Genomic DNA, 21,278 nt, shown 5'->3' with positions numbered 1-21,278 from the left:
AGTGTTAAAAAGCAGGGAATAGCATGGCTGACAAAGTGCCGTCCCCACTCTGTGCCCACCACTAGAGTAAGGAGGAACATATCTGGACTTGTCCTGGGCCTAGATCCCGCCTGTATATTGGCAGCTCTCCTCTATGCCCCTCTTAACAGCTGTGCATGGAAAGACAGGGCTGAGGAACTGCTCTATGGGAGGAAATGCTTGAGATTCATGAGTCCGGTCTAGAACTTTCCTTTCTTCTGATGGAAAACTGAGCCCCCGGTGGGAAAACAAATCACTTGCCTTGGGATAGCCAAGCACCCCGTACACCAAACCTTTTCCCCACGTCCTCGTTCTACTTTGACAAACGTCCACCTTTCTCGTTCTGATCACTTCTGTTACTTCGGAGGAGGGTACATTAAAGAAAATATACTTCCCTTGAAGTTCAGTTTTCCCATGCATCTCTGCTGTGTGGAACAGATCTTCCACCTCCCCCAAATAAAATTTGCCTGGGAGTTCTCAGAGTACATTCAATGGCATCCTTGAACCCTAGGGAAACAAGGAGGGGGTATGTAGGTGGAGAGGAGGGTGTCACCAAGAGCAGCTCCCTCCATGACCAACTTACATGCTTCATTCAGTAAGGAGGATTATCAAGATGTTTTTTTTAAATGTTCAACTGAGTAATTTTAGTCTTGCTATGTAAGTAATAGGAAATTGTACAATAAACATGCCCAAGTATATATAGTTCAATCTGATTTGACAAAATAGTGTGTTTCTGACACAAAAAGGTTCATTTTTTGTACCCCACCCCCACCCCAGATACTGCTGATGGCCCTTTGGAATGAAATCCCTAGAACTCTAAAGGTAGTGAGGGAGCATAGCCTCGAAGTATTTGGATTTCACATTCTAGTCCCTTGTCTTACAGTGTATGCACAGGGAAAGCCCACAGAGGGTCTGTTGATCTACTCCAAGAGGGATCAGTCCATCAGTAACTCTGCCTAGCAGATAGCCGTTATCTCCATCAGATAATGGCTGCTTATCATCCTTTAATCATCCTTTAATTCCTGCCTGATGGGGGAGGGACAAAGCCCTTTCACCCTTTAACTTGCGAGCAGTGGTATCAGGAATTATGGCGCCTGGAGAGACAGATGAGTCTCGTAAAGGCTTATATAAAAAGGACAGACAGTACCCTCGGAGCTAACGACTTCAGAGTGTAGGAAATAACAAAGTGCTTGGCTATGTGACCTGAAATAAAGGAAAGAGCGTGAGGTATGTGTCGTAGAGTTGTCACACGACTCTAGACTGTATCTTTGGACTCCTCAAAACACCTGTGGTGTCAGGAAGCCTTGACCCAGGTCTGAGCGCAAGGCAAAATGCTTACTCTGGCAAGTTATTCAGCCTCACTTCTTTGTCTCCAAAATAAAGACAGTACTTAAAACATCACAGAGTTGTGAAAATTAAATTAAATATTATAGGTAAGCCACTAAGCCAACCCTTCTACCTGTAAGACTGTGTTCTTATTTATTTCAAGTCTTATCTGGAATTGTGTAAATAAAAATCCCCAGACTTTATTCTAAAATCAACCTATTTCTGGCAGGCAAAGAAAGCAGGGAATTATTTGGGGACTTGGGGAACAGAGAGAATGATTTCAGACTAACATTTGGCCCACATCTTTTTGACATTCACCTGTTGAAAGCCACAGAACGCCACTCCATTCCCTTGTTCTCTGACCTCGGCTCCTCTTCAAATGAATGTGCTGTACCTAAATCATCCCAAGCCCCATGTGACCAGAAACTAGTTTCCAGAATTTATACCACTCTGCACTAGCTGGTCACCTGACATTTGATGCTATGGGAATCCCAGTACCCTTAGAGTCTGTGATGATAACCAAGGAAGAGAAGTTCATTCAAAATAAAAATGAGGCTAGAAGCATAGCTAAGTTGGTAGAGTACCTAGGTAGTCCTTCACAAAGCCCTGGGATCTGGTCCCAGCACCACATAAAGCAACTGTGGTGGTATACACTGGTAATCTCCCCACATGGGAGGTAGAAACAGGAAAATCAGGTGTTCGATGTTAACCTCACCTATCTAGTGAGTTACAGGCTATCCCAGAACACATGAGACTTGGTCTCAAAACAACACAACAACAGCACAAAACAATTAAAATGTAATGTATGGCAAACCTCAATAGCCTGTGCAACCCATAGAGAGTAACTTGGAGAAATGGCAGGAGCTGCTGCCAGGAACAGGCCGAAGCCCAGAAGGGCAGCATTACCGTAGCTCCATGCGTTGAAGGTTGCTTCACGTTTATACAAGAGAGATAGTTCCAGAATAAATAAAATTCTTAAGCACATATTAATTTTCGTATGAGGGAACGATTTCAACTCTTTTTTCAGGCAAACTCTCACGAGGTGGCCCTACCTTGTCTGGAACTTGCTTAGGGACTACCTGTTCTTACACTTATAGCATCCTTTCGCCCTCCGTCTCTGACTGCTAGAATTACGGGAGTGTGCCATCACACCCACTCTGAAATTTACGTGTAACCTTAAAACACTTTTGTATATATGCTGTTATGAGCAATGTCACTATATTAATTGTTTCAGGAACATTGAACTGTAACCAGATTTTCAGCTCGGTTATTGTAAAATCTAAGAAAAGATATGTTTAAACCCACTGGGGTGTCAAAGCCTTTATAAATTTCCTTTTAGGATTTCTGATAATTCCGTTGTGCTCAGAAGGCACCTGCTATTTTGTGGCAGATGTGTTGAATCAGATGAGAAGTGTTAATTCCCTGCAGAAGCGTCCTTTAAAAAAAGTAAGGTGGTCAGAGCACTGGAGAGACATTAGGACACATAGATTGAAATCATCAGATTAGGTCTGAAGGGAAAAAATCCACCTGGTTTTCTCGGCTTTCCAGATTCCTTCCCTGGCTTCCTGGGGCCTGGTTTGGAATGCTGATGAAGAGGCTTGGTTCTGCCTAGGCATAAGCTCACAGGCAGCCTTCCGATTCCCTTTGATGCCCACTTTTCAGGTTGGAGGAGATTTCAGCTCCTAGCTGTGCCGAGTGTTCCTGTGGTAGCTGCTAAGTCACCTCAACTCCTCTGGCTTCAAACCCGGTATCTGTGAGGACTCTTTTCCCTGCCAACTTTAAAGACTTATTTTTATGAGCAAGGCACTTGCAATTTCTCGGAATATAAAATATTTTTAAGCTACCTTGAATATATGTATGAATGGTTTCTGTTGGTCTGTATTATGCAACAGCAATGTGTGTGTGTGCTTTACATGTCTGCGGGAATAGTGATCTTTTGAATATCCCCTGCAGGTGTTCCTTATTCTCTCTCTTTCTCTCTCTCTCTCTCTCTCTCTCTCTCTCTCTCTCTCTCTCTCTCTCTCTGAGAGTGTAAAGGCTTGTTCCATTTCTACCATTACCTTTCCTCTTGTTCCACCGAGGATCGTGGTTAACACAGAGGCTCACAACTGTTCAAAACGCATCAGTGGAGCGCTCAGTCACAAATGGGATATCTATCTAACACCTCCTCTCCAAGACTCAGTGATCGTTGTTGAGAACAAGGTAGAAAGATTGCAAGAGCCATTGATCAGGGAAAAAAATCAGGTTGAAACAATGTTTTCTGAACTTGGCAGGACTGCTTGCGCTGGTATACTCACAGTAGCCATGGCTGTCTGCGTAAGCCCCATGTAAGAGGAGGCTGCTCAGTATCCTTTCATGAAAGATGAAAAGGAACCGTGAATCTTCTCCCCTCACTAAGCTGCTGTGAACTGTTTGTGGTTTCTGGAGTGGGCAGAGTCCGTTCTCTTTAAGGGCGTGGCTCCTGCTAGACACCACACTGCAGTGGGCGGTCACAAACCCAGGGTTATATGGACAGCACAAATTGGGGTTGATGAGTTATTGTTTTAAAGACGTTTGGAATGGGATGTAGATGGGGACGGATCTGGAGAGAGTTAGCAGAGGGAGTTGGACATGAATATGATCAAGCTATAGTTTATGAAATTCTTAGAGAATCGATAAAAACGTCTTTAAATTACACTAGTGATATTCATGTCCCTAAAATGTGACTGTTCTGCTTAGACTGTGGAGTAAAGAGAACCCCTTTATCTTTGTCAGTCTTTTTGAATGTGACTCTATGCATTCACTGGCATTGTTCTACCGAGTGCTGATTTTTCTGAGCCCCACGCCCACCCCTTTAACCTTCTGCAATTTTTTCCTTTATTGTGGGTTGTTCCCTATAGTGTGTGTAGTTAACAAGTGTCAAAAGAAGTGGAATAGTAATTTCTGTGATGCACCGATGTGAACACTAGTGTATTTCCCAGCATCACCACAGGAAGTGCGGAAGAATTTCACTGCGCTCTCTGCCTTTTCTCATCTTCACTCTCCTTCCCCCTGTATCGTGTGGTCTTCTTTTCTCTGCCTCTGGATTTTGTGCCGCTCTGTGCTTTGAGTGCTTCCTCAAGCATTTCTTCATCTCTGCATAGTAAAGTACCTAACTTTAGGACTCGAGTTGTCTCTTAGGATGTTTCAGTAAGAGCACTGATTTTAAGTCTTAATTCTTTACAGAAAACTTACTCTCTACTTACTTATTCACTTAAAAAAAATTCTCAGCAGTCTTAAACCAAGAGTTCCGGGCTTAGGTTTCTTGATTTGGAGGCTGTCTGTAATAGACTTCTCTAGTTGGAAAGGACTGTCAGTGCTGTCCAAGATTTGTTTAGCCAATGGAAAAAACATTGTTCAGAAATAAACCCAAAAGTAGTGGAAAAAAGAGACATCAAAACATTGACATTATCCCTGAAACTTTTTCATGGCTCCCAATTGAACCTTTACATAAATGAATGTACTAAGATATTTTTCCCTCAAAAGCAGGCACTGACATTGAGTTCATGGAAGAAAAAAAAAACAAAAACAAAGACTACCTCAGGGTACATGCGGACAGAATGTGGCACTGAGTCTTTGTGGGACATATGCATTCAAATTACCACGCTGCATCAAAAAAAAATAACTGTCCAAAGTAGGAAGACATCTGGGTTCAGCCTCTGGCCTCCATATGTATATGCATATGTACACATCCTTTAACACGCAGAGACACATAAACACAGATAATATCAAAGCCAGTGAGAAAGACTGATCTTACCAATAAGTGATACTGGAAAAGTTGTAAGTAAATTTCAACCCCTGCCATACACCTAAACGTAAGATCTAAATCTATATATTTCTAGAAGAATAACGCACAAGAAAAATCTTTATATCCTTGAAGATAGGTGCAGATTCACTAGCAAGTCCCCCCAAAGCACAGCTTGAAGTGAAATTGGCAAATTCATCAGCGTTAACCCTCCTTTTCTCCTAAGCATTCATCAAGTCAGGGAAAAGGCCAAGTCACACCAAGAAGGAGGCAGTTTTTAAAGAGTCTTTACAATGCAATTCGTAAAACATGAAAGCAGAGGGAAGACTGTTTGAAGAAAGGAAGTGGACCAGGTGAGGGGACAGGGGTGAGGAGAGGGCAGTGGGGAAAAGGGATGAGCAAGGACAGAGTGTTGGCATCTATGCATGAAAGTGCCGCAGTGAAATCCGTCTCTGTGTATGCCAAGTTTGAAAAGTTAACTCAAAATCTTTCTGTCGAAAAGGTTCTTATAGGGAGAATACATAAATGACACTTTGAACTTAGGAAGACAATCGCTCTGCACAAAAGATCCCTTCAGAGAGATGACACTTCAATTGACCATGAGCAGTTTACCGAGAGAAATGGAAACAAAGCCACAATGAGATGCCACTTTACACCTGATGTAATGAGAAGTTCAGATACCAAACTAGGACCAAAGGTTGCTGGAGATGCTATATAAATGGATCTTTGGTGCATTTTGTGAGCACAGTACAGTACCACATGGCTGGGCAACCTGAGCTTTTAGAAAGTTAATCCCAAACTTAAGGTGATGCTTCTATTCCGTTCTGAGAGATTTCTTCAGGGGAATTGGAAATAATTCCTAATAAAGGTTTAAGTCTACTAATATTGGAAGGAGCTTTACTTAGAATAGCCAGAAAGTCTCACCAACCCTTATGTCTATCAAGAGGAAACAGATAAGATAGGTTATACTCACCCTCACAGAGAGAAAACTAACTGCAAATTAATGTAAAGTTTGAAGCACATGTTGTACTGAATGCAATGAGCTTAACCCAAAAGAAGCACACAGTGTGGGATTCTAATTGTATAAAATTCTGTGACAGAGAAGATCTGCCTGCAGGTATAGTGGTTGAGTCGGTAGGTCCTGGGGTAGAAAGTGGATGAGAATGGACTGCCAGGAAGAGCAAAGAGGCTTTCCCCAGTGGAGAAAATATTCTAGATCTTTACCAGAAGCTTTCATTTGCTGTTTCAAATGTGTGGGACTTATTGTATGTAAAAGTTATGTATCCATAAGGTGGGTGTTTAAATGTTTATTTTATGTCTTTGAGTATTGTCTCAACATGAATATGTGTACACTATGTGTGCTTCTAGTGTTCTTGTAGGCAAGAAGAGGGCATCTGATACCCTGGAACTGAAGTGACAGATAATTGCGGGGCACCATGTGGGTACTGGAAACAAACCCTGATCCTCTGCAAAAAGCAGCCAGTGTCTTCATTGAGCCATTACTCCAACCTCCTAGGAATCTAGTTTTTAAGAACTGATGCACCTCCCTGAAATTTCAAACAGCATACTGATTTAAGGGAGAAAATGACAATCTTATCTTACATGTTTCTATCCTGGCTATAGTGTCACTTATAATCAAATTGAGTGGATATTGATTTTAGAATCATCTCTGTGTAATAAAGTTATTTACAGAAAGATTGAGTTTGTAAATCCACTTTATGCATTTCTTTCCTCTGGAAAGAATAATCTGAATATACAAAGCCATTCTTATAAAGAAAGGCGTAGTCTTGCCATTTGTGCAAGATGACTCTCATTGAAGAACAAAACTCCATTGCCTTCTTAGGATTCTGTCCATCTGGTTACACATCAGTGCGTCCAGGACTTTTAGGTATCCCCAGTGAGTTAAATTGCGAAACATTGTCTGGAACGTCCAATTGTCACCTTTACATCTTATCTATTAACATTTTTAAATTAAAAACTGCTCTCACGCCATTTTAGAGGGCAGTTTTTGCTTAAAAACAAAACTCGAGATTTAAAACTGTAATAAATTTGGCCTTAAGAAAAACACACGTCGTTTTTATTTTTCCCTTTTTCACCACAGTGCACGACCGCTAACGCAGAGAAACTACCGCAAGGGCACACACTGATTTTTTTCCGAATGCAAGATTCATTTAATATTAGTGCTAATGCTTGGCGAGTTACAGTGAAGGTTGCCACCGCTTGAGCCATCTGTTTCTTAAGGACGGAAGGAGTGTGTGTACCATGGAATCGTCCTGCATTAGAGGTCCTCTGGCATCTTACATGATAACGGTTGTTTCCCGGTGACTCTGCGGGCTTCTCAGCCGAGCACTAGAGTATCTTGTGTGCAGATGCCATGTACTGCCCAGCTCAGTGCCTGGAACTCACTGTTCAGAGCTGAAGAAGCTCTTTACAGCCTTGCACATTTTTACTGGTAAGGAAGGAAGGATTGACGTTCAGTAAGCCGTTCAAAATATGTGAGGGAGCTAGCTGTGCACCTATGCACCATTGCACACACCCCCATACCAACTTGTTGTGAGGACCAGATGGTTAAAACATGGCCAATACTTAGAATGGTACTTGGCACATTGTAGGCAAGGCACTAAACAGTAGTATTGTTATTTAATTTTTTGAGACAAGGTTTCTCTATGCAACTCTGGCTATCCTGGAACTCACTGTGTAGACCAGGCTGGCCTCAAACTCGTAGAGACCCACCTGTCTCTGCCTCCTGACTGCTGGAATTAAAGGCATGTGCCACCATGTCCAATTTTCATGATTACCATTCTTAATCTGTATTTAACTAACTGATAGGCTTTTAACAGGAATGATAGCACTGAGGATGATAGGATGGAGCTGTCCTATTAGTGAAGAAGAAACCACGGTATCGCTGGTCTATAGTGTCAGTCTGGAAGGAGTCTCTTCCCATCTTCTGTCTGTTTGCACGATCGCAGTCAGAATCACAAAGCTGATTTGCAGAAGAGAGCACAAGTTTCCAGTTACTAGACTATTTCCAGAGCTAGGTTGAGTTGCTCAGGGAGAAGAGGCAATGCATTCTTGTGAAAAGGCCATAGTTTTCTGTATTAGTTACTTTTCTGTTGCTGTGGGGAAAATACCCCCACCAAAACCAACACGGGAAGAAAGGATTCATTTTGGCCTGTGGTTTCATAATGGCAAGAGTAGGAAGCTGGTTGAACACATTTCATCCTCACACAGGAAGCAGAGAGAAAGAGCAGGAAGTAGGGGCAGGCTGCAAGCCCTCCATGCTGTCCTTGGTAATAGACTTCCTCCAGAAAGGCTCTATTTCCTGAAGGCTTGATAACCTTCTCAAATGGGGACACAGCATTCACATATAGGAGCCTATGGGAAACAGTTCTCATTCAAAACCATCACCATGCCCACCAAATTCCAAAGAGCAGCTTGAAGGTCTTATGAAGATGGACTTTATCCATTTATTCTTCTCCCAGAAGATCCTGTATTTTCCATCACTAGGTTACCTCTATGGTCTCCTATAAGAATATCTATATTAAATATTATGATATAGTATATAAAGTATATATATTGAGATACTATATTAAATAACACCAAATCTGTGTCTTTTACTTAAATATTGAATTTTCTGCTCCCCTCTGAAAAATTAAGTCAATTTTGCATGAAGTTTCTTCGCTGTCCCCACTTGCTTTTTGGCTCATTTCCTCTTAATCCATTTTTTTTTCTTAACAAGTCACTGTGAAAATTGTTTGGGTTTTGTTTGTTTGGGGGAAAGTTCTGGAGTTAGATTGTATCATCAGAAAGCCCCTTGTTTTCCTCTCCTTTCCCTTTGAAAATTAAAATCCCACATGCTTATCAGAACAGAGACCCAGACCACATGGTCAGAACCCCTGTAACTGTCTTACTGGGTTCAGAGATTAGGCATTTATAGACAGTTAGACAACTGGACCAGGGATTCTTTTCCTCTAGGTGTCATTATTATCTATCTATGTTACTGATGGAAGACCCTGAGGTCTGCATATGGGAGCTAATTATGTCTAAAATCCTACAGAATTGCCACAGTGATGTGCAGCTGTCTTCGAGAGGTCTTTGCTAACGGCATTCTAAGGGTATTTTCTTTAAACTTCTATGCCTCCCGTTGAGATTTTCTTCAACTACCTTATTAGCTTTAGGATAATCTTACCGTTAGAATCAGCTTGACAGGCTTTCTATTTTTGATCGTTGTGAACAACCAGCGGAAGAGGGACTGAGCCAAGTCTGCCATTCATTCCAATCCCCTGAGAGTTTACTTGTGGTGACCTTGACCAAACCTTTCTTTGTCTTGGGTTTCCTTTTCTTGGAAATATGATTATGGTAATTCTTCTCACAAAGTTGGCATCAGCTCTTCCTATAGATGATTTCAGATGGGGTAAAACCTTGATATTGGGTCTACTTGACCTTTAGAAGTGTGTGGTGGCTTAAATAGGAATGGCCCCATAGATTTACGTGTTTGACTGCTTAGTCATAGGGAGTGACACTATTAAGAGGTGTGGCTTTGTTGGTATAAGTGTGGCCTTGTTAGAGGAGTATGTTACTTTGAGGTCAAGCGAGGCTCAGTGTGGTTCCCTTGCTTTTTCTGCTATATATACAGACATAGAACTCTCAGCTCCCTCTCCAGCACTGTGTCTGCCTGCATGCCACCATGCTTCCCACAATTAAGATAATTGATTAAACCTCTGAACTGTAAGCTAGCACCAATTAAATGTTTTCCTTTATAAGAGTTGCCTTGGTCATGGTGTCTCTTCACAGCAATAGGAACCATGACTAAGACAGGGAAAAGGTAGGATGTTGACCCAATTTTTACTGATTTCAAGTAACACACACACACACACACACACGTATATATATATATATATATATATATATATATATATGTGTATATATATATATATATTATAATATAGTTTGGGACCTTTATCAGATTTTGGGAAACTTTTGCCAGGCCATTGTCAGACTGCAGGAAGAGGGCCAAACTGAACCTAGGAGTCAACTCTTGGAGGAATTTTTTGGTGACCACTGAGGTTGCCTCCATTTGGGAAGATAGGTTTCCACCTATCCAGAGAAAATATCTATAAAAACTAGCAAATACATATAGACAAGAACCATGGATTTTTATCTCTATAAAGTTAACTTTCCAATGTTCTCTCTTTGGGTGGTAGGGATGCTAGTTAAGAAATGTAAATATCTGGGCCTGAGTAACTTAGCCATTTTAGATGCTCCCAGATGGGTAACCTGGTGGAGTTTGGTGACCATTTGTCTTTCATAGCAGTAGGGAGCGTGGGTCTCCTGACTGATGAGAACCACCATCCATTAGCCTCCTATTTGGCATCTTCGACATTTGTGCATTTGTGTGTAGTTTGAGTGCTAGAGCAATTTGGGTTCAGGCAGGATAACTAAGACCTGAAGGACCTCCAATTGTTCTAGGGTGAACTTTCTGGCAGTCAAGTAGTTGGGTGACAACTGGTACTCTATGGATGGTCAATCCTGGTAGGTTATCCTCAGCCCAGACTCCAGGGTATTGCTGTGACAAATTCTGCAAGTATCCCTAAACTTGAGTGTCATTTTCGGGTACCAGACTGGGTTGGAGGAGGTATTCCTCCAACAGGGGAGGTCACAAGAATATGGGCTGGTAGCCGAGCAGGATTCGAAGTGAGGTGAACAGTAGCCCCATCTAAAGGATATGGTATCCTGTAGATGTTTCAATAAATCTCTCCCATTAGGGAATAGGAACAATCTGGTATAATTAAGGAGTGGGTCAAAGTGTCTTATCTCAAGTCCACCATCTGAGAGGTTAGCAAGGAAAAACCAGTCCTTTTGCCTCTTTGATGGTCATCTATTGAGACATCAGTGCTTCAAGCAACTTTGCAAGAACTGAGTGGGCTGTTCCTGTGTTAATCAGTAATTTAAAAGCTTTGCCTCCTACCTTTAATGCTACACTAAGCTCCTAAAGGCTCAGTAGAAGGAAACCCTGGTCCTGTCTGTCATTCCTTACCCAAATGAAGGTCAGGACATCCTTGTTCCCTCTTCTAATTTGGGCAGTCATTCTTCTGCTGTGGGACAATGGCTTGTACCCTGACAATTGTATTTTAATAAAACACTGATTGGCCAGTAGCCAGGCAGGAAGTATAGGCGGGACAACCAGGCAGGAAGTAGAGGCGGGTCAATAATAACAGGAGAACTCTGGGAAGAAGGAAGTCCTAGTTGGCAGTCATGACCCAGCTGAAGTAAGATGTGACTGCCTTGCTGAATAAGGTAGTGAGCCACGTGGCTAGCATAAACAAGAATAATGGGCTAATATAAGTTATAAGAGTTAATAAGAAACCTGAGCTAATGGGTCAATCAGTTTATAACTAATGTAGACCTCTGTGTAATTTCTTTAGGACTTAATGATTGCAGGAACCAGGCAGGACAGAAAACCCAATTGGTAGAGCATGAGACTCTTAATCTCAAGGTTGTGGGTTCAAGCCCCATGTTGGGTGCCATTCTGTTGTCAACATTTCTTCCAGTTTCTGTCAACATTCTTCCAGTGTTTTTTTTTTTCTTACAATAAACACATTGGTCCCTTTCTAGCCTTTTCCTTTCGCAGTGTCTTTGGCTTCCCCCTCTGGGAAGCCTTTCATCAGTCTCCCTGAGTGCTGCCACCACTGTTCTGGTCAATTTCTTGTTCTGCTCTTCTACAGAGTCAAAGAGTTTGTAAACCTTTGAGCAACCTCCAGTAACTGGGACCTCTTCATACCCTCAAACCCTTCTAGCTCATGAAGTTTCTTTCTACTCTATGAGGCCAGTTGCATAACAAAAACAATACTGGTTTCCAGCAGGTTGGCTGGTTCATACAGGTCTATGGGAGGGAACACACCCAGTACGTCTCACAGAGTCTCTGCAGCAACCCAGCAGGTAACTCGGGGTCTCTCATGTAACCTTATGGACACTAAAAACATTGGTGGATTTTTTTTTAGCACCTACCTTCAATCCTAACAGGTCCTGGCAAAAGTTGTTCAGAATATCCTTACCTTTGTATGTGTTGGGGTCCCAGTCAGGTCAGGCAGAGGGAAGTATCCACTCTCCTGGGGCTGTATTGTCCTCAAGAGATCCGCTTCCTGGTCCAAGGGCAGCGTGTCTACTCTCAAGCTCTTGCCCTCTCCTCATTCATCAAGAGGGTGGCCAGGAGCTCTTGGGAATGTAAAAGATAAATCTCAAGGAGACTAATGAAAACCTGAGGTTTTTCAGAGGATGGTGAGTTCTGAGTTATCCAGTTATTCAGATTATTGATTGAAAAGTAGAAATAAACCGGGGGGGGGGGGATAGAAAGAAAACCTTTGGTCCTGGGCCCACTGGGAGTACCTCCCTTAAAAGGAGGATAGGTCTTCCTCAGCCCCAGGGAAGTTCCTCCCGGAGCCCCCATAGCCAAATCTACTCCACATGTGAAGGAGAAAGGGGGCCCAAGGTAGAAGAGAGAAACTACCTTCCTCACCCCAGCTAGGGGAGCTATTCTTCCTCCACAGCATGGCCATGGGTCTCACAGGGGCATATGGAGGGGGAAGGGTAACTTCCTCTGGTGGGGCTGAGAAAACAGACAGAGGTTTGGGTTTCTGAGTGACCTGACCAAACCAAGAAAATTCAGGTCCTCTATAAGAGGACAACACAGGTCTTAAGCCCCCTCCCCCGGGGGTGGGATCTTGCAGCAGAATACAACTCCAGTGTCTGGTTTGTTGTTCTGTCTTTTGCTGCAATAACCCAGTACCTGGCATAAAATGGGCATCTAACAGTGTTGATTGGATTAATTCAGTCCTCTTGCTTTGATGGTCTTAACACTCAAAGCCTTTCGTCATTTCTGCTAAGGGCATTCTGATTGCTTTTCCTTCAGATTTGCCTCCTCTTCCCAGAGTTCATCCTACCCTTTGCTGTCCACAGCTTCTAATAATTGCTCTCGATTGACATTCTAGTCTGTCTTCCCGTGTCATTCTTAGAGAAGTCCTGCTTTACGGTTTTAAAGAGCTCTTCGTTTGGATCTGCACTAAGGCACAGAATGCCGTCTTTAAGCATGACTGAAGAAGTGTGCTGGGCAGACTCTCCAAACTTTGCAGTTCTCTGAGTCTTATACCTCCTAGGGCAGATCTTCTTGAGATATTTTGGTGAACTGTGTCTAGAACAGGGCTCATTTATGGAGTGAGTGGCAGAGAGCTATGAAAGCTCACATCATCCGACACAAAACATCATCCAGTGCTATTTTGTTGAGTAGAAATGAACACCTCTTATCTGAAAAACTTCTCTTTAGGTCGGAAGGACAGAGGTGTGTAATCTGTCACACTGTAAAGACAAGAAGCAGTGATGTGCCTGTGTTTCGAAGTACGGTATAAACACAGTATATCCACATATTGTACACATTTGGATGCAAACATGCTAAATTTTAGTCTTCGATGTTTTGTGGCAATTTAGCGAACCCAAGATGAAATGAAGATATAAATGTATATCATCTCAGAGATGACAGCCTGGATTGGGGAATATGAACAGCAAGTGACTAATGTATGGTTGGTTGAAATTTTGTAAATTTGCCAATGCTGAGCACTCTGACCAACAGTGACAGTTTCATTAGGTTTTGTACAACACTGAAATATTGCATCCACTTTTTAAAGGGCATCAATAACAATAGTTTCTGTGTATTATCTGTTTGGCAAATACTATGTCACACTACTGGCCTCGGACCTCGTAGTATATGAGTGAATATAGCAGCTATTTTATAATAAAACTTTATCTTACAAAAATAAGTTGACAGACCAGATGTGGTAAACAGTCTACAATTTGCCAAACCTTGTTCTGACTTTCTCTGCTTGTGAGTGGTGTTGGCAAAAGAAACTAGACTACGTGGTTTCCATAAACCTCTACTATGTTTCACTTTTGTATAAATTCAGTATAGAAAACTTAAAATCGACATACAAGACTGGAAATTTTATATTCTGTGAATTCCACCACTAATTCTGAATTAGGTACTTGCGCAAACATTGGACACACATCTTCTTGTTTCCTCTGCGCAAATGTTTATTGCTAGGGAGTAGCATTATTCCTTACAAGATGGTATAGTCTTCTCTTTTCCACTTTAAAAACAGCTGGTGATTGCACTTCTATGTTGGTTATCATGTACTTGTTACCTGAGTTTTCTTTGACTTCTTTGTAGTTACTGTCTGGATGTTGTCTGCTTTCCAGAGGAACTGTATGTCTGGTCCTGTTCATTTTCCATTCAACACCTTCAATACGTTCACTCTTCCCTGACCACAGCCATGTCTCAGATTCTTGTATAGTGTCATGGACATATCTACATCATATTTAAGTGTACACAGGCACACACACACACAACACATGCCAAGCACAGCTTCTTAAGACCCTTGATCTAGTCTCCATGACTCGGACAGGAGAGTGACAATTATCTTTCTCTAGCATTGGTTCCTCAGATATTGGTCAGGTTCCTTCACTCTTTCCACATCTGTGACCAGCCACAGTAATGGGCCCAGCTCTCGACAAAAATGAGTACCAGTTTAGCCAAACTGAGTCCCCATCTTTGGAGAAAGTGTAATTTCTCTGATTGTGATTTTTCTGTCTGTTACCTTCTCTCCCAAGGCTTCCCCAAAAGAGAAGCTAGCACAGCTTTTCTTAAATTCATTACATTTTCAGCGTCTTTCCCCAGCAGTTAGACACAGCCCGTAACATAACCCACGAAGACATCAGAATTCCTTTCAGGGGAGAACAGTCCGCGAGCAGTTTTTAAAGGTCACATGTTACACCCTGTCCTTCTTCATAAATCTTTCAGTGGATGATGAGACAGAGCCATGAGCAGGTGGAGGGTGTCCTATACTCATTCCTGAGTCATCTTAACCCCAAACCTTCAATTAAGTAATAAATTCACAGTGAGGATCAGCTGAGCACATCGAAAAAGTGAAAAGGGGACAATAAATTTGTCTCTGTAAAATATGCCCACGTTAAGTCCCAGGCGCACTAACCGAGCCCATGGAGCAGATGTGAAGGATGAGATGGCAGGTGACAGGTGCTGCTACACGAGGTACAAGGGAGACCACGGAGGGCCCTAAATGGCTTCTGACCATGGTTGTCAAATGTTCTCAGATGTCCCCAGACTCTCTTGAGAGCTGTTAGGTGTAAAGAAGTCTCCCGTTGAGATGTGGACCACAGTTGAAATTTATTGAGTATTGTGTCACGGTTTATCTAACCTTAGAACCCTGTTGGTGGAATGTCAGTGCGGGTCCCTTATCAAATAGTCGACAATTCAGGTGTTTAAAACAAAGAAGGAGGCTAAGGAAGAGAACGCCAAAGTGGAAGGAAATAAAGGAAGAAAAATAAATGAGATCAATAGAGTGAATCAGAGACGTGAATGAAATCGTCAAAGGATTCGAAATGAAAAGAAATTAATCTCAAAAGAAAAAAAAAAGCGAAAGGGGGAATTTGACCCAGATTCCATTGCCAGCAGATGGCAGCACCCTGCTCTCCCGACACTTAAGACTAATTTTTCTTTTCTTTCTGTTTTTTAAATCCACTCTAAGAAAAATTCTGCCATCTCTACTCTCATTGTTTTGCCTTTGTTAATTAAATACTCACCACAGCCATATTTACCTACCATAGAACTGCTAACCTGTTGCTATTAATATGCAGTTTGGGGTGGGGAATATTTTATATCAGGACAGGATTGTCTTAAGAGAATCAATACTCTCTTATGATATATCTATTTCAGACATCATCATTTGAGATCATGTAATTCTGAAGTTATTATTCAACAAGAGAACCTGCTACCTTTAATTACAAGTAGAGAAGACACAAAAATTATCTCAACATCCTTTTTGAGATCTCTGACAAAGCAGCAGAGACAGAGTGACTAAAAACAATGGGAAAGCAGTCCTCACTGAACTGCCACATGTTGGGGTCGTATGTGTGCACGTGAGTGTGTGCATTTACCAAATGATAAAAAATATTCTGGTGCTTTATTGTTTTCATTGAAGAATGGGTTGACTTTCTTTTGGGATGTTTTGTAGTTCGCATACCTTCTTGTCACGCTTGCTGTACACATTTCAGTTGGCTTTTCTCAGAGAGGACAATTTAAAATAATGGGTAAAAATTAAACTGGATTTAAGAACAGGTCTCCTCTGCTCCCTGGAAGAAGTGACAGTTAAAAAAACGAATGTTTCATAAACCACTCAGAGCAAGGCCATGCTAGATTCAGAAGATCAGAGACCCACTTTGAAACATTGTGGTTTAAAATGACAGTCATTTCGAGTATATCTTAATAAATACTAATTTAGAAGTCACAAGTGAGCTGCCCTTCATCCTTGAAAGGATCCATAGTAGACACTGGAGACATGGGAGCAGAGGGGATAAATTCAAGGAATGAGCTGCCTGGGTGTGTGGTGAGCTGTGCGCTTGCCAAGAAGCATAGGGCAGGTGTTCATCCAAAATGAGTCTCAGACTCCTCATCTGCAGAGCAATGCAGTTGGAATAGAAAATTCTCTCAAGATGCTTAAACAGTAAGATTCTAAATTGGGCATTTAGCAGTTGAATATTAAATAAATCATTGTTAATAATAGGTTATTATGCGAGATGATACTGTGAATTGCACTACTCACACTAATTTATCTAATTTTGTTTCAGTACCCACTTTTATCTTACAGTGTGAGAAAATAATAACATTTCTTTTCATTGCAAATATCCACTATTTTGGCCCTTTCATTTTAGGGGATTTTTTTTCTTTATTCTGGCCATTTGTTTACTTACTGAATATCTCATAGTTATTTCTTTTGAAGTTTAATTATTTACTGATTAACTAAGTAATTTGTAATTTATTATAAATTGCTAAATACAAATCATTCATTACCTACTAATTGTTTAATTATCCTTAAATTAGTGCTAATTAATTTACTCAATAAACATTTGCTGAGGTATTACTGGAGGGCTAACGCTGGTAGAACAGAGACACGAAGAAGACAAAGAAAGAGACGGGGCTCGTTGTGTAAAGATGTCACTGTGTTCTGAAGCCGAGTGTTTACCAGTAGAACTCTCGTGTCCCAAGTTTTCTTCGCTAACCCCATTCTGCATAGCTCCATTGTTTTAAATCCAGAATGTATAGCACTTTCCCCAAAACCACATTGGCCAGATTGCTAAACACTCCTGCAAACAGGCAAACACTCTGAAAAAAAATTCAAAACACAAACGCATCAAGTAACCCAACAAGATGAAATGTTAGTCTTAGATAATCAAACAGCATTCTGTTATGACTCTACACATACATGTAGGTGTTAAGTATTTGAGGTCGGTGAACAAAATAGCGATGGATGCAGATGCTGCAGTGGCGGCAAACAAGGCTAGAGGAGTTGATCAGGGTGACGTTGGCTGAGAGGCCTCCCTCTGATTCTATCTCCCTGGTTGTCCTCGGTAGCACTGGCCAGGCTAGCCAAGCCTTAATGAGTGAAACTGCGTGCCAGAAAGTGACTTGATTTCCACATAAGGCGATCTCCACAATCTGGAATTTTGGCAGCAGTAACATTGAGCTCAACAAGCTCCCTGTTATTTTAGACGGAGCCAAGTCTTTGCTATTTGATTCTGTTCACGTTTAAGGGTTTCCTTGAATCCAGCTGACTCCCAAGGGCCTGGTAGAGGTGATGGAATAGGATGGCAGTTTCACTGAGCATCCTGTCCCAGAATTTGAGTGACATTCCCTGATTGGGGGGAGGGAGCATGGTAGTGCCTTCTAGTCAAGATTCTTCCCCATCTCGTCTAACTTAATTAATAGTAACAATTAATGTAGTAAGTAATCGGGAACCTAATCATTTCTACTAACATTTTCTCCTCTTTTGCATCCCACACTTAATGTCATCACACTGATTTAGATGAGTAATACATGTTGCCAACTGCCTCTTTGATTCCACTTCAGGAGAACCGTTGAATTCGTGAACCCACTTTCCCTAATCTGGTAGAGATAAATCTTGTTCTCTCCTTTTCATAGCACTGACCACTGATGTCTGTTCTTTGCTGTGATGTGGCAAATGGCTCCAAAAATCTTTAAAGCAGACGGGGAAAGGCTATGACCTCGAGAGAGGACTGCAGTGGACGAGCCATTTGAGGTCTGAGGCCATGGGCTTTGCCCATCACGGAAACCTCTCTCTTCAGCCTCACAGGGAACAGGCAAATGCCAGTGTGAGCTGTCACTTTGGCTCATGGAATGTGACTGGGAGACTTGGCTGTCTGCCATGTGTGGGCGGAGTGGACAGCTCATCCTTAGAACATACATAGGAATGGAGACTGTTTATCCTAGAATGGGTTACTGGAAGCCATGGGGTAGAAGGAAATGTAATTCTACCAAAACCTCACCAAGAGTCAACTCTCTGGTATGCTCATCTTAAACAAAAAGCAGAAGACACAAATTCTCCTTTAGTCATTTTTTTTTTCAAATTAAGGACAACCGTTTGTTCAAAAGTGTCTCCTGTTATTTTTATAGCATAAGCAATAAATTATCCCCAATAGTCCACACACACACACACACACACACACACACTCCACCACCATCAGTGCCACCACCTGGCAGTAGGGTTGTTTTTACCCTTTAAAGCAGTTTCTCCCTAAATTGTCTGAATACAAAAGGAAGCGTAGTCATCATGGCAGTGTGGATCTTTTATATCTATCTTAATTCTTGTTTGGGTACAAACAAAACAATAAAATATCTTAGATGGAAAGTTGTATGGTGGTTCATAATATATCTATGAAATGATCCCTGGAAGAAATGTCTGTGAAGGATCATTTCCCCACTCTGTCCTAAAGACTCTGCAGTCTTCTTGTGCAGGACAATAGCTGATTAGGAGCTTGCCCTTCCAGTGAGCTCCTCAAGGCGGCGCAGTCACATCAGCTAAAGGTAGAGTTGGCTTTGTTAGCTCCTTGTCGCTGTACTGGAATACCTGGTGGCAATTAACATACCCAAAGGAAAGGTTTGTTTGGACTTCCAGTTTTGAAGATTCTGGTGCAGTATCAGGCAGACCCATTATATTGACCCCGCCCCTGTGGGTAGACCAGATGACAATAATGGAGCAGTGGGCAGAGCAGTTACTCATCTTGTTCCTAGAAAGCAAAGATAGGAAAAGGCTGAGGTTCCACAGTCACCATGAGGGTACATGCCAATGACATCCTGGTTATGATCCTGTCTTTTAAGTCTACTACTATCTCCTAACTAACAGCCGCACTCATTCTGCTCTGTGAGATGCGATGATACACACTAGTGATATTCTTTATAAAGACATTTCTCTTTACTCATACTTCAATCTAAATTCATCAGCTTTAGTACCAATGTCAGGCTATGTGCCAGGAGTGTAGTCGACCTGGTCAGTGTCCATACAGGCTCCAGAAAACTTTTGACAGCTGAACCTTAGGCTTGTACTATTAAATGGATGTATATACATACATTCTATGTAATAGAGCTACTCAATCCTACCTACCACATACATCACCTCATAAACAGTACAGACTTAAGGAAACTATGGTAGAGATTATTTTCCTCCAAAGTCCTGTTTGAAGATGTCTTTTTCCAAAGTGAGGGTAGAGGGCAATTGCTAAATGTGCTTACCTCTCCTGGTATGTGAAGTTGAGGTGTATTGACTATGAAGTAGACTGTTTTCTCAGACAGATGCTAAAAAGCTATTTCCCATCTCTCTCTCTCTCTCTCTCTCTCTCTCTCTCTCTCTCTCTCTCTCTCAAAAAGTGAATTTTAAAATTTGAAATGTGTGCCCTGGCAATGCTGACGCTTGCATGGGCAGCCTGTATATGGCGGTTCTGTTGAGCTTGTCCATTTTTTGGTTTCATAGTCTAAATTGATGAGGATGACTCACCAGGTCTCTTCCTCAAGAGGGCACCAGATCTCATAACAGAGGGTTGTGAGCCACCATGTGGGTGCTGGAAAATGAACTCAGTACATTTGGAAGAGCAGGCAGTGCTCCTAACTGCTCAGCCATCTCTGTAGCCAAGAATGATCTTGAACTTCTGATCTTCCTTCCTCCAACTGCTGAGATTATACATGTCTGCAGTGTTTGGGTCAGAATCTAGGGCTTTGTGCATGTTTGCCAGACATTTAACTATCTGGGCTATAGGCCCATCTCCATTTTGGCAGGTAACTCTTCTCATTCAGCCTCCCCATTTACCTGAGACGCAATTTCTTAATGGAAAACGTTGAAACAAAGGATTCATAGTAATTTTTCTTTTTACAGTTCTTGAAAATAAAGTGACCTTCCACTAGAAAGCCAATTTTAGGGGGGAATTATTCTTGGATTCTGACTCAAAATGCAGAGGAGAGATTTCTGTAGAATAGAAGAGTTTGCAAACTCTTTATGTAAGTATGCGTTCACCAAACACCTGGTAAGGATTGCAGTTTACTAATGACTGACAAAACCTCCAAGTTGGGAAATACAGCTATGCCGATGACTCGCCGTTTGGCAGATGGTCAAGCCTGCCAGCCTGATTTACTACCTTTTTATCCATAAAGACTGATTCACTGAAAATATCTGAGAGTTCAGCAAACTTTTCCACCCCCACCCGTTGACCTGCACCAAATTGCTCAATTATGTTCTATAAAGCATTTTATTATTCTTTCAAATGAGAAATAACAGAAAAATGAAAGTAAGCCATGTTACATGTGTTCGGTTGTCCTTAACCGTCCAATGATCCCTTCAAAATCTACTGCTTCTTCTGCATCTCCTTCTTACATGTGTTGAATATTTATTATTTCCAGGAATCTTGGCTGTGTGGTACCAGGCTTGGGATGAAAGGAGAGGCACTGGGTCACTCATTTGCCTAAGGCTGCTGAACAGTGAGCTCTCGGGCTTCACCTGTTTCCACCGCCCCCGTTAGATGGCTATTGTCACCACTGTGCCAAGATCGTGATTCTCAGATTTCCACACTATATAATATAAATCTCCCTTTTTTCGCCTTCCCATCCCATGGTGTGCTTCCTTCCTTCTTCCACCATCCCGTGGTGTCTTCTCTCCTTTCTGGTGACCCCTCTCTCACTTTTTTCACTGAAAGCTGCCTCACAGTCTTTCTACCTTAAACTCTTTGCTTGTACCTTTCCAAAGGCAATACCACGTTTTTGGTT

At 41.9% G+C, this 21,278-nt stretch overlaps 1 protein-coding gene across 4 annotated transcripts in view; it reads left to right on the top strand.

Annotated features, from left to right (window-relative positions):
- Window positions 1–21,278, top strand: part of Samd12 (sterile alpha motif domain containing 12) — a 400,448-nt gene that overhangs the window by 169,263 nt on the left and 209,907 nt on the right. The gene's annotated exons all lie outside the window — the stretch shown is intronic.

The sequence above is a fragment of the Myodes glareolus genome, chromosome 19, assembly GCF_982192425.1.
Source record: "Myodes glareolus chromosome 19, mMyoGla1.1, whole genome shotgun sequence".
Taxonomy (NCBI): domain Eukaryota; kingdom Metazoa; phylum Chordata; class Mammalia; order Rodentia; family Cricetidae; genus Myodes; species Myodes glareolus.
This window is presented reverse-complemented; position numbering and strand designations above follow the sequence as displayed.